Consider the following 13,542-nt stretch of genomic DNA (forward strand, 5'->3'; position numbering starts at 1 on the left):
TATATATGCCTATCTCTGGGCTTTATGGCAAATCAGTATATTTGCTTACTTCATTTAACTTTTTTTATATTCTACTTCCTTTTTTTCCCCAAGTACATAAGATGTTATGTACTTGGATATTCTCTTTATTTTGTGTTTGGTGACCAACTGAAGGATGGCAAGGTCTTGCGTGAAATGTTTACAAAGCTTAGCATTGATACCTGCAGAAAGGTGCAGAAGAGATGACTTCCAGATAATATTTAAACATTCATTATGCCTTGGAGCACCTTACAGAAGGACAGATTATGCTCCAGGAAGAGTTACTTTCTTTTATGTATTTATTTTAATTCCTGTTAGTTAACATACACAGTTACATTCATTTGATTTGCTCATGTTCTTCATATATGGCTCATATACCTACTTTCCCTCTGGTAACCATAAGTTTGCTCTAATTTCTGTATTTCTTATCAAATTCATATTGAAACACAATCATTACCAATAGAGCAGAAAAATGACTATGTGACAGGACAAGAATTTGGAGATTCGCATATCAGTTGGGGATAACTGGCTTTAGAATTGGTGAAATACTTTCCCTAATAATTATTATTTTTTTTATTATACTAATAGGAAATTAACAGGAAAATGGAGCTAATTCTTGAGTGTAGATAAGAAACTGAATATCAAAAAGAGTGATCAGCTATATTTTAAATAATATGTTCTTACTCTTACAGGACCATTTCCCTGAAAAACTGTACAAAAAAGTCATCTGAAATTCTTGGGAAAAGGATTGCATAATATAATAGATATTTGCCTTATTTATTCAAAGTTGGAACTCTCACCTTTTTTAGCAAGTCTTCTGTGTTTCGAGTCTTGGTGAAATCTGAAAGTAGGAAAAGTCTTCCTCTCACTTGTATTAACTAGTTTTCAAACATAGTCATGATAGACCATCTATCCCAATATTTACATCTTGGTGTGGTTTCCTCACATGTTGAATTAGGCAGGCCCTGCGACTGACCAAAGTGGCAGAGGCAACATCGTGCCTGTTCCGTGACATGGCGTATGAAGCCATATGGGTTTCTACTTTTGCACTCTTAGGAGTGCTATTAAGTAAAAATTACAGCAACACTGCTGTTGAGAACACATGGGAAGTACCCACGAAGAGACCATCTAGACACAGTGAAACAGGCTTGAGACAGACTCAGGTCTTCAGTGTTTTGCCGAGCCTGTCTACCAGCTCCCCAGCAGGGCATCAGATACATGAGGGAAGCCATCTTGAAGCAACCATCTGACTGCAGACACAAAAGAGACTCAATAGTGATAGTGAAGAGCGTAAGGACACCCAGCTGGGCCCCAGTCAAACCACAGAATTATAACAAAAAAATGTAATTACGGTTTTGATTAAGCCACTAGGGAAGTTTCTAGGGAATAAGCAACACAACAGTAGGTAACTGCAAAACCACACACAGGCAGCTATGGTATAGGCACATGACCACACAATCGTTTGCTGTACCCTGGGAGAAATCCGTCATTGTTTCACTGGTTTATTGAACCTGACAGCAGTGAAAATTTGGTTCATATTTAGGTATGGGACTCTAATAGCTCACAACAAACAGTGGCAAAGGAAATATCTGTATTATTACCGGGAGACGCCTGAAGCATTATAGTAGAAAGTGCATTAAGAGCACTTCTGGCAGGAATGTTTTTTTGTCACTTTCACTTAAAGGACAGTACAACTTAAGACTTACAAGGGTCTAAGGGAACTTCATCGAGTGAATTAGCAAACCAACCTGAAAGCACAAACTTTCCCACCAAAATAATGAGAGTATTTAAATAAATATTACGGATAGTGAAAATGTGTGATAGTGGCTTCTGTATTGACAGATTCCAGGGGCGTTTCACGAAAAAAGAAAAGGCATAACTAGATGTGCAGGCATCGAGATACAGTGCAGTAGGTCTAACAGCTCGTTTTAATTAGTACTTAAGCTGATAGACTAAGAGGTGGCCTCCACTGCTCCACATACTATTTTAAGTGGCAATTAACGGGAGAAATTCTTTGGCGAAATTTAGATAAAGAAATTGTAGGGCTTTTGGGGATATTACTTCTGGAGCGACATTTTCTTGTGTTACATATAGCCAATATTACTACTCAAAAGACACTTTCTGCTGAGAAAGTTTACAGTCTAGAGGAGCATAAGGAGACATGACGATGAAATGCAATATGGAGAGGCCATCTTGGAACGGAAAAATAAAAAAAAAGGACATTAATAAAAATTAACAACACACAAATCATGTAAGGATCCTAGCTAGTACAATATCTGGTCACCGGTTGTCACAAATGTTCCATTTTAATATGAGATGGTAACAAGTGGAAACAGGGTCTTGAATACCGAATAAGGAGGGTGCCTGGGTGGCTCAGTTGGTTGAGCAACTGATTTAGGCTCAGGTCATGTTCTCACGGTTCATGGGTTCAAGCCCTGCATCAGTGTCTCTGCTGTCAGTGCGGAGCCCTCTTCGGATCCTCTTTTCCCCTTCTCTCTGCCTCTCCCCTGCTTGCACTCTCTCTCTCTCTCAAATTAAGTAAATAAATTTAAAAGAAAAAAAAAATAGAATATGTGCTTCAATAAGCACATACTAAATTTCCTTGAAGAGACCAATGCAAATATTAGAAATAAGTGATTTAATCTTCTCTTTATCTTTCCCTAAAGTGCATTTCAGTTCATGGTAGCTTTGCATTAAAACAAAAGGATCAGATCAGGCCATAGAATTAAGAAAATGGTTCTGAAATAATGCTAACTCCTGAGGGCTTAGTAAGTATCTTGACACTGGGGGAGAGGTGATGTTTATAGCAGACAGATTACATAGACAGTTTTGTCCACATAGACCCAGCGTCTAGGTCCTTTTTGACAAACCTCAAGAAATATATAAAAAAGAACATAAAAACATTATAGAAAATATCCCGAAATGAGATACAACACATAAGAAAGAAAACAAACACTACCGAAACTAGAGTGAGGTAAGAAGTAAGTCTGAGCAACAGAACAGTTTGTTTGTAAACATCAAGAAGTAAGATTAATTGAGGTTATAAACTCATCAGGGTCTCTATGTCTGTCTAAAATAAACAAATTGGACCCAGTTTATAATAGAGGTTGACATACCATAGATACACACACGCACACAACACACACAGTTTTTAAAATGGACTTAAAAATTGTAGCTTTCATAAAATCAAAACACTTGACCCAGATAGTGTTATAGGCATATTTTGGAACATGACTATTTCTGGCCTTTATTTTCTGTATTGTGCACACACACAGACACACACACACACACACACACACACACACACACATATCTATGTATGTATAAAAATATATATATAAATATATACAAAAATTATTATGAAGCAATATTTTAAAATGCAATATTGTAAGAAAGAGAGTATACTTTCAACTGGCCAGAGCTTTGGATTCTGTGAAAAGTCTTAAAGCACTGAGTGGGCTAAACTTAAGGTAAGAATGAATAGGTCGTAGGGAGAAACCACTTGGAACCATGTAGAAGATTCATTCACGGTCCTCATTACATGTCCTGAATCCCATATCTCTCACTCAGCTGGTTTAAGATGCTAATCTTTTGGATTGATAAAATCTTTCTAGTAATTGTTGTCATCAAATATTTTCTTTGATTATAAAACAATGAAGGGAAAATTTAATAAAACAAAACAAAAAAAACTTTAAAAATTTAAGATACTGCAACTTTGGAAATTAATAATATTTTGATAATATGAGTCAATAAATCATAATGAAGATTTGAAAATCTATGAAACTGGAATGCCTAGGTGGTTCGATCAGTTAACCATCTGACTCTTGGTTTTGGGTCAGATCATAATCTCATAGTTCATGAGTTTGAGCCCCACATGGCCCCTGTGCTGACAGTGGGGAGCCTGCTTGGGATTCTCTCTCTCTCTCTCTCTCTCTCTCTCTCTCTCTCTCTCTCTGTCTACCTCCCCTGCTCACATTCTCTGTCTCTCTCTCTCTCAAAATAAATAAATAAATAAACTTGAAAAAACTGAAAAAAAAAAAAAAAAGAAAAAAAGAAAATCTATGGAACTAAGCAACAGTGAAATTCCAGACATCAAACTGTACAGAATTAAGTCAAAACACGTTCATGGATGTTCATATCTTATATTCTGCCTGAGACAGTGTAATAATAACACCTTCAATATCAAACTTACACATTGAAAAAAATAGATTATATCTAAATCACTTAAAAGAGAAGATATAAAGTTTAATAGATATTAGTAAATGAGAGAAAGAACTTTTAAATCTGTGAAGTTAAAGCTGTTTGAAATTATTTTGTGTGGAGTCATAGACAAATTTTGTCAAAAAAAAAACACTGAAAGGGTAAACAACTCTTAAAAATGTAAAGAAAATTAAAACGGCGTTTACATCAGAAATTAACCTATGACAGAAAATTATGAATTACTGCAATCCTATTCACTTAAAAACTTATTTTAAATCATCATTTTAGACAAATATCTAGAAAATATCACTTACTAACTTTGAGCCAGAACTTCAGTTAAACTTGAGTATTCCTAGAAAGTTTTTACAATGTAGTCAACAATAGTAACTTTCATTAAATCAAAACACTTAACCCAGACAGTGTTACGGGCATATTTTGTAACATGATTAACTCTGGCCTTTTTTTTTTTTTTTTTCTTTCTGTACTTTACATTTTGAATTCGTATTCTGTAAAATTGCTAATCAAATCATTATGGGAGCACCTGGGTGGTTCAGTCACCCGTGTCCAAGTCTTGGGTTCGGCTCAGGTCATGATCTCGTGGTTTTGTGGGTTTGAGTCCTGTCAAGGGCTTTGTACTGACAATGCTGAGCCTGCTTGGGATTTTCTGTCTCCCTCTCTCTGCCCTGCCCATTCTGGTGCTATCTCTGCCTCTCTCGAAATAAATAAATAAACTTAAAAAATCATATACGAGGGGCGCCTGGGTGGCTCAGTCGGTTAAGCGTCCGACTTTAGCTCAGGTCATGATCTCACAGTTCGTGAGTTCGAGCCCCGCATCAGGCTCTATGCTGACAGCTTAGAGCCTGGAGCCTGCTTCAAATTCTACGTCTTCCTCTCTCTCTGCTCCTCCCCCGCTCATGCTCTGTTTCTCCTTCAAAAATAAATTTAAAAAAAAACATTAAAAAAATGTTAAAAAAATCATATATGAACAATTCACAAAATGTGAAGAGATATATGATTCCATTTTAATGACTTTATGGAGTAGTTAAAACCAATCTGTAGTAAAAATAAAAATGGAAGAGTGGTTACCTTTGAGGAAGCAGAATCAAGAAGTTTCTGAGAAAGGGGGCGCCTGAGTGGCTAATTCAGTTAAGGGTCTGACTTCGGCTCAGGCCATGATCTCAAGGTTTGCGAGTTTGAGCCCCCCATGGGGCTCTGGACTGACAGTTCAGGGCCTGGAACCCACTGGGGATTCTGTGTCTCCCTCTGTCGACCCCTCTGTTGCTTGCACTCTGTCTTTCGCATCGTCTCAAAAATAAACAAACATTAAAAAAAAAAAACTTAATAAAAAATGTTTATAAAAATAAGTTTCTGAGAAAGGACTTGAGGCAGCTTTCTGAAGAGATGGTAATGACAATTTATCTTTAGTAGAAATTTCAGTTATACAATATTTGCATTACTCGAAAATCTCATGACTGGTACACCCAAGATTTGCACATATCACTGCACATAAGTTTTACCTAAAAAAAGTCATACAAGTAATATTGAATTCTAGCAGCTGACATGCTTGGTGAACTCTTTCAGGTCAAAGTAGATTTATGTCTGCAATTTATTGTGAAACGCATCAGAATAATAAGATAGATTGGCAAATGAACAGAAGTATGAGTAGACATATATGTTAATTTGAGAATCTAGAGGATAGGTATATGAGTGTATCCTTTCACTTGTACAATTAAAATTTTTCATAATAAAATATGAAACTGAAAAAAGGGCAGATCTTATCTTTCCATGTACTGTTAGAATTAGACTGTTTAGGGGCATTTGGGTGGCTCGTGGGTTAAGTGCCGACTTTGGCTCAGGTCATGATCTCACGGTTTGTGAGTTCGAGCCCGGCATCCGCCTCTGTGCTGACAGCTCAGAACCTGGAGCCTGGAGCCTGCTTCAGATTCTGGGTCTCCCTCTCTCTCTGCCCCTCCCCTGCTCATGCTCTGTCTCTTTCTGTCTCTCAAAAATAAATAAACATTAAAAAAATGTTTTAAAGAATGAAGACTGTTTATAAGAAATAGCACGATAATTCCAATGCTTGATCCTTTTTAAATATCTACAGCAAAGGACTGTGTTCCAAACTGAACATGTGTGGAGACCATATTAGATTGACCAATCTTTACAAGGACTTAATGGTAAATTCTCTGTATTTCTAGCTAGTTACCTAATTACTGAGAGAGAGGGCAGTTTTTTCCCCTACTTGGAAAATAGTTATTTTTCCACTTGTGACATTACATATCAATCAAAATACATAAATAACTTAAAAAATTCAGAAAAGTCAAAATTTAGGCAATCCGTTTTCATTAAGGGGCCATAGGCACTTTAACTTTTAGAGGTTTTTCAAGAGTAAATGAGTTCCCTCCTCACTACCATGCCTTTCACAGACAATGTCTAATAATGTTTTATTTATTTATCTGTTGGGTTTTTTTTTTCCCCCTCTTAGCCTTTAGAGAAATGTATCACCTTAAGTTGTTTTCTTTTCCTCAAGCAGTAGTGGAAAATTATCTGGCTGATCTACTAGATTTCTCTCTGTAATTTGTAACCTCTTTTCACTGCTCCCTCCTTCTTATTTTTTGAATACAATTAGAAAAATGAGGCAGGATTGATAGAATAAATATAATACTCAGTTAACATACGCATGTAAAAACAAGCCAGAAAATCCTCTATAGCACAGATGAAATAAAATATCTGATCCAGGAGTTTGTGGAGAGAAAAATTAAATGAGTCCCAATTAAACCTAGCACCAGGCTTAGTAGTCTTAGTGTTTATTTTTCATTAGACATTGGAAGAGCACACTCTTGGGAGTAGAGTGTTTTAAAGGAAAATTCTTGGCTTCGTGTTAATTAAAAGTCGGAACTAACCTCAGACTGAGTAAAGAAATAGCAATTGCTTTTTTTAGCACAGACAAAGCACCAGCTAGAGGTTCATGGCATTTAATTGCTATGTGTGAACTTGAAGTTAATAGTATTCCATTCTCATAATTTATCACCCTGCACTAGAAAAGCCTCATCACTATGTGTTACCTACTGGGTTTGAGTATTAAAATGTTTTTTCAGGTGACAAATTTCTCTTTGTATTTTGTCTTCCTTTTATTAATTTTAAATAAAATAATAAAACACATTTTTCTTAAACATGAAGGTTCAAACTTACATAAACAAGTTTTTTTCCAAAATTGTCAACTTGTGTATTTTAAATTATCACATTTTCATATGGAAATCTTTGCCATTAAAATACTAAAGTCCATTGCAATACATTTACATTAGTAAAATAATGTTGATTCATTCTTTACTGGAAATAATGTGGTTGCATTGCAAACTTTGAAAAGAGGAAAAGACAGTTTTATTATAAAAATATTTTGTTATGTAATTTTCAAATAATTTTGTAAGAGTCATGTAAGTATACTATATAGAGAATACATTTCCAATCCCAAAACAGAACGTTTACAGAACTTTGATTCAATGTATCTTAATATGCTAACTACTTTAGATTAAGAGTTAAATGTTTTTAAAAATTATCACACACACACAACTTTCAAAATATAAACCTATCTCTATTCAGGGAATAAAGCAATGGTTGAATGAAACAGAATCACTTCTAGTATGTAGTTGCCTGTTTCAGAAACAAAACAATTTCAAAGGCTCACACTGAAATAAATTCTATAAAATGTATCCCAGAAAAGATAACTGACTTTTTAGACTAGAGGTTTAAAAAACTAGACTTGTTACAGATGTCATATTTGCTGAAGTATTACTTTAATTAAATAAATAATATGGAAAACATGTATTAAAAATACAGAAATATTAGAACAGTGAGTATAAAGTCCTACGTTAAGACTCATATATTAAGGCCAAAATATAAAAATGTGCCTATGCTTCAAAACAGCAAAATTTGCAACAATTTTTTTTGTTGATTTTTGGTGAGGAAGTAGTAAAATTTGAAGTTTGTAAGCACAATAAGATTGTTCAAAATGCTAAAATAAAAATTATTTTTACTCTAAGTATAATGTACAATCATTGCGTTGATTTTATACAATACCAAAGAATATGTAAAATAATAAAAATAAAAATAACACCCACAAATTCCCAAGGGATAGGGAGGAATGTTAAAATAGTAAGAAATAATCATTGCATTAATTTATGTCTTTTTTTCTTAATGTTTATTTACTTTTGAGACAGAAAGAAGCAGAGCACGAGCAAGGGAGGGGCAGAGAGAGAGGGAGACACAGAATCCAAAGCAGGCTCCAGGCTCTGAGCTGGCAGCACAGCACCCGATGGGGGACTTGAACCCACGAACTGTGAGATCATGACCTGAGCTGAAGTCGGACACTCAACCGACCGAGCCACCCAGGCACCCCTCATTGCATTAATTTATACAGTACCAAAGAATGTGTAAAATAATAAAAATGAAAATCAACCCCACAAATCTCCAAGGGCTAGGAAGGAATGTTAAAAGAGTGAAACACTTTTGGGGCACCTGGGTGGCTCAGTTGGTTGAGCGTCCGACTTCGGCTCAGGTCATGATCTCACAGTTCGTGGGTTCGAGCCCCACATCGGGCTCTGTGCTGACAGCTCAGAGCCCCGAGCCTGCTTCCGATTCTGTGTGTCCCTCTCTCTCTGCCCCTCCCCCACTCACACTCTGTCTCTCTCTCTCCTTCAAAAATAAATAAACATTAAAAAAAATTAAAAAAAAAAAAGAGTTAAACACTTTAAGAACTCAGTTGTGTTCCATTTAGAGGAACAGGGATTAACAAGAAAGATTAAGAGATTATAGTACCTAACAGAATGCATGCTTCTTCAATGAAATGTGGGTGAGTACTGAAACTCAATTTTTATAATATAATTTTGCCATATATAATGCAGGTCAAGTTTCAGTCTGGTACCATTTTGCATACTCTCATCTAAATTTAAAATGAATATAAAAGGCCAACAACCCAGAAGGACATTAGCCTATGTAGGCACAATAGTTCACAGACAAATATATGTAATTGCCTTTTAAATATACGAAAGTATGGTCAGATTTCTTCTTAGACCAGAACTCTAAATCACAATTACAATGAGATATCTTTTCACAGTTTACTGGTTGGCAAAATCTGTACATTTGAAAACTGTGTATTGTGGGGAGGCTGTGAAGAAATTGTCAATTGTTGAAAATACAAATAGTTCCATTTCTATAGAAGAAAAACACTTATAATATTATAAAATTCCTGACTCTCAAGTTTGGGATTTTAGCAAACCAGCTCCTGAAGCAAGAATGAAATGCTAATTGTCATTTGGTAAATACAAATGCAGGACACCAAGAATGAAGAGAAAGGAGAAAGGTAGAGAGAAGGAGAAAGAGGGGGAGGTCAATGCAATACCGGGATAGACTCTCCCTGTGCAGAGTCAGGAAGAGCCCTACTATTCAGCCTAGAAGAATGTCTTCAATTCGTACTCATGAACTATATCTCAAATCATTCCACGAGATGTAGAAAAAAAAGAGAGGGCTTATTAAAATGTGGCTCTTTCCTTTTTCCTAATTCTCATAAGTAAGATTCATTCTTTACAAAGGCAACTCTCCCACCATTTAACCCCTTTGCTCAACAAGCCACAAGGCATTTCCACCTCCTTTAGTGTTTCCTTCTGCAGACAAAAACTCTGGGGCATCTTCTGGCTTTCCTGGCTGCAGGTAAGACACGGGGTTCAGCGCTGGTGGGCAACCAGAGTCCATCAGCTGTGAAATCAGCTAAGGCAGAGCACGAAGCTAAGGGTTTTAATGAAGGAAATATGAATCTGAAGAGGCACATTAAAAATTGTTGATAATATACACTACTTGTGCCTCTCAGGTCCCATTATTTGTCAACATTATAACTAACTAGCTTCCATGGTTAAACATAAGGTCACTATTTTTTTTTAAGTATACTCTTTCCGGACAGGTTAGATATGCATCCAGTCAGTCACAGAATCTCTTTCAGGGTGGTCGTAATTCACAATCCCCTTGGAAAACTTAAAGGTAATCGGGAAACAGAAGCACAGTCTTTGCTGCCTCAGCTGGTCCCAAGACTATAGTGGATATTCTTCATCCTTCCTACATGAAACCACTCTACATTTCCTTTACCCTTTACTAACACTTTGCCTGGTTTAGTTTGTTTCTTGGTGGAGAGACTGAGGGCTTTCAATCTCCAAAGGGACTAAACTCTTTACTTCCTATGACAGTTTACTACTTGACTAGGAAACACTGAAAGACCCAATTCTCTGGATTCCAGAGTAATCCTTCTGGTCCTTTTTAAACAATAGTAACCTTAGTTTTTCATGGTAATGAGGATTGAATATTATAAACAGCAAACTATTTTTTTTCTTTGCCTGCTTTTGTCTACCATCACACGGAACCCCACTTTGCCAAATGTTGCACATCTTCCAGATCAAGGAAGCGCTTACTGTAGCCTCTGATGAAGTGTTCCCTGCCTGCAATGAACAGTTCTTGTATCCCTGCAGACCCCAAGTTCTTAAGAATGGGAAGCCCAAATGCCATAAATGGATAACTGGTTTTGATAGTGAGATAAATTGATAATTCTTACACTGGTTGAGTGAACCATGTATAATATCTATTGGAGACACAATATAACGTATTGATTTCTTCGTTCAATGCATCTGTAGTACTGAGTAATATTCCAACACTTGGATGTACCACAGTTTATGGACCCATTCACCTACTGAAGGACAGTTTGGTTGCTTCCAAACTTTGACAATTGTGGATAAAACTGCTACAAACTTTCAAGGGCAGTTTTTTGCATGCACATAAGTTTTCAACTCCTTTAGGTAAACACCAAGGAGAATGATTGCTAGATTGTATGGCAAGATTATTTAGTTTTATAAGAAACCATCAAACTGCCCACCAAAGTGGTTGTGCCATTTTGAATTCTCAGCTGCAATAATGAGGGTTGTTTTGCTTCATATCCTCAACAGCACTTGGTGCCGTTGGTATTCTGGACTTAGGTCATTCTAATAGGTGTGTGGTGGCATCTCGTTGTTATTTTAATTTGCATTTCCATGATGATGTATGATGTGCAACATCTCAGATATTTAAAAAAATACAATGATATAGATATCACAGAAATGTGATTTCAACGTTTTTATTTATTTTTTATTATTTTACATTTATTTATTTTGAGAGACAGAGAGAGACAGAGCACAAGTCGGGGAGGGGCAGAGAGAGAGGGAGACACCGAATCCGAAGCAGGATCCAGGCTCTGAGCTGTCAGCACAGAGCCCGACACGGGACTCCAACTCACAAACAGTGAGATCATGACCTGAGCTGAAGTCAGACACTTAACGAACTGAGCCATCCACGTGCCCCTCAACGTTTTTTTAAAAGCCCCCCTTTTTGGGGGCGGGGGGAATGTAATTGATAAAAACCCATGAATTTTAATTGGTTCATAAAATGGATCTTAGACCTAGATCCAGTCACAAATAATACACTAAATCTACAAAATAAACCCACAATTGTTGGACAGCCCTGGCAGCTTATAAAAGAAAAGTGGATTCTTTTCTTATGAGGAAGGATCTATATAAATCATATGCAAAAACAATTAATATAAAGCCACTGACTTGTATTTCAAGCCAATAACTAATACATATGAGATGGTTTGATTCATAAAAAGCCATTAAAAGTGCTACAGAATGTTTCCTAGATTCCAAGTATAAATACATCGTCTTTTTAATTTTAGCATTATGAACATAAATATTGATTACAACATAAGCTTTAGCACATGAAGAATTACTTTTAGCTTATTATAGAATGTATCTATATGAAATAAAAGATTATCTGATGATACCAGCAAAATAAAAAATACCTATACTTGATTCAAAATATTGATAAAAATCACGATGTTAAACAAAAATAAATAAATTTAATTTCACATACCACAAAATATTTTTAAATTCATCATTGTTTATAATTTTATGATTTAGAGTTGTTGCATAAATAATAAAACTGCAATCCTTATCTATCAATATTTAAATTCTTTTTGCTACACACGGATTTCAGGTCAAAATATCTCAAATATTTGAGTGCATTCAATCAGTACAGGAATGTGCATAAATCTTTCTAAGAGATAAATTTAAAATTAATTTATGGCAACTCAAAAGAGAGACTACACAAAATCAAAATGAACCTGGAAACACTGCTGATCCAAAATGATAGATTATAATACATCTAGCTGACAGTGCAGAATCCAAATCATCATGAATAAATATATTCTAAGGAGAGCCTTGAACAGCTTAATAAAACCCTGTAAATCACTCCTCAACTCCATCTACTGTGCCAGCAACAGCACAGATACACACCGGTAAATGTGATCGAGCTTAACTTCTGATGATGAGAAAAAGATTAAATAAGATTCGAGACCATAGTACTTAGATTTCTTTGTGAAACATTTTGGAGCCAACTTACGTTAATAAATAATTATTTCTTCTCTTTATAATAAGGTGCATGTGAATTTTCACATTCAGTTGTTTTTTTTAGTTTGAAAGTACTTTCATCAGAATTTTTTAGATATGTGTGTGTGAACACTTTATGGATAACCTTCATGTTTATTACATATGAGTTTGATGAGATAATTTTGGGGGCCTGGAGATGATGATCCTAAAACAGTGTTGAGCACCAAGGAAGATTTAGACAAATGTGCACATTTGTAGAATAAACGTTTGAATTAATGACTTAATAAATTCATCAATATATAAAAGCAGAAATTATTTTGCAGAGAATCTTTCAACCCTGATTTTTTTTTTAAATTTTTTTTTAACCTTTATTTACTTTTGAGACAGAGAGAGAGACAGAGCATGAACGGGGGAGGAGCAGAGAGAGAGGGAGACACAGAATCGGAAGCAGGCTCCAGGCTCTGAGCCATCAGCCCAGAGCCCGACGCGGGGCTTGAACTCACGGACCACGAGATCGTGACCTGAGCTGAAGTCGGACGCTTAACCAACTGAGCCACCCAGGCGCCCCTCAACCCTAATTTTTTTAAAGCACATGTTATTCAGAAACCTTGAATAATGTCCATAAATACCTAGTTTTGTTTCCATTTCTTTCTCCTTTTAAATCCACTATTTTAAACGGGCTTCTCCGAGATCACCTAGAATATAGGCAGCCCTGAGGTATCATCCTCATTCTTTTTTTAACCAGAATAGTATAATTTGTATCAAAATTCTATTTGGTCCCCTTAAAATATTCCATTTTAAAAATAGTTTCTCCCTTTCAGCACTAAAAAGAAATGGGCTATCAGGTCGTGAAAATGAGGAGGCAGGA

The sequence above is a fragment of the Panthera pardus genome, unplaced genomic scaffold (genome assembly GCF_024362965.1).
Source record: "Panthera pardus isolate Hobbes unplaced genomic scaffold, ASM2436296v1 HiC_scaffold_2, whole genome shotgun sequence".
NCBI lineage: Eukaryota > Metazoa > Chordata > Mammalia > Carnivora > Felidae > Panthera > Panthera pardus.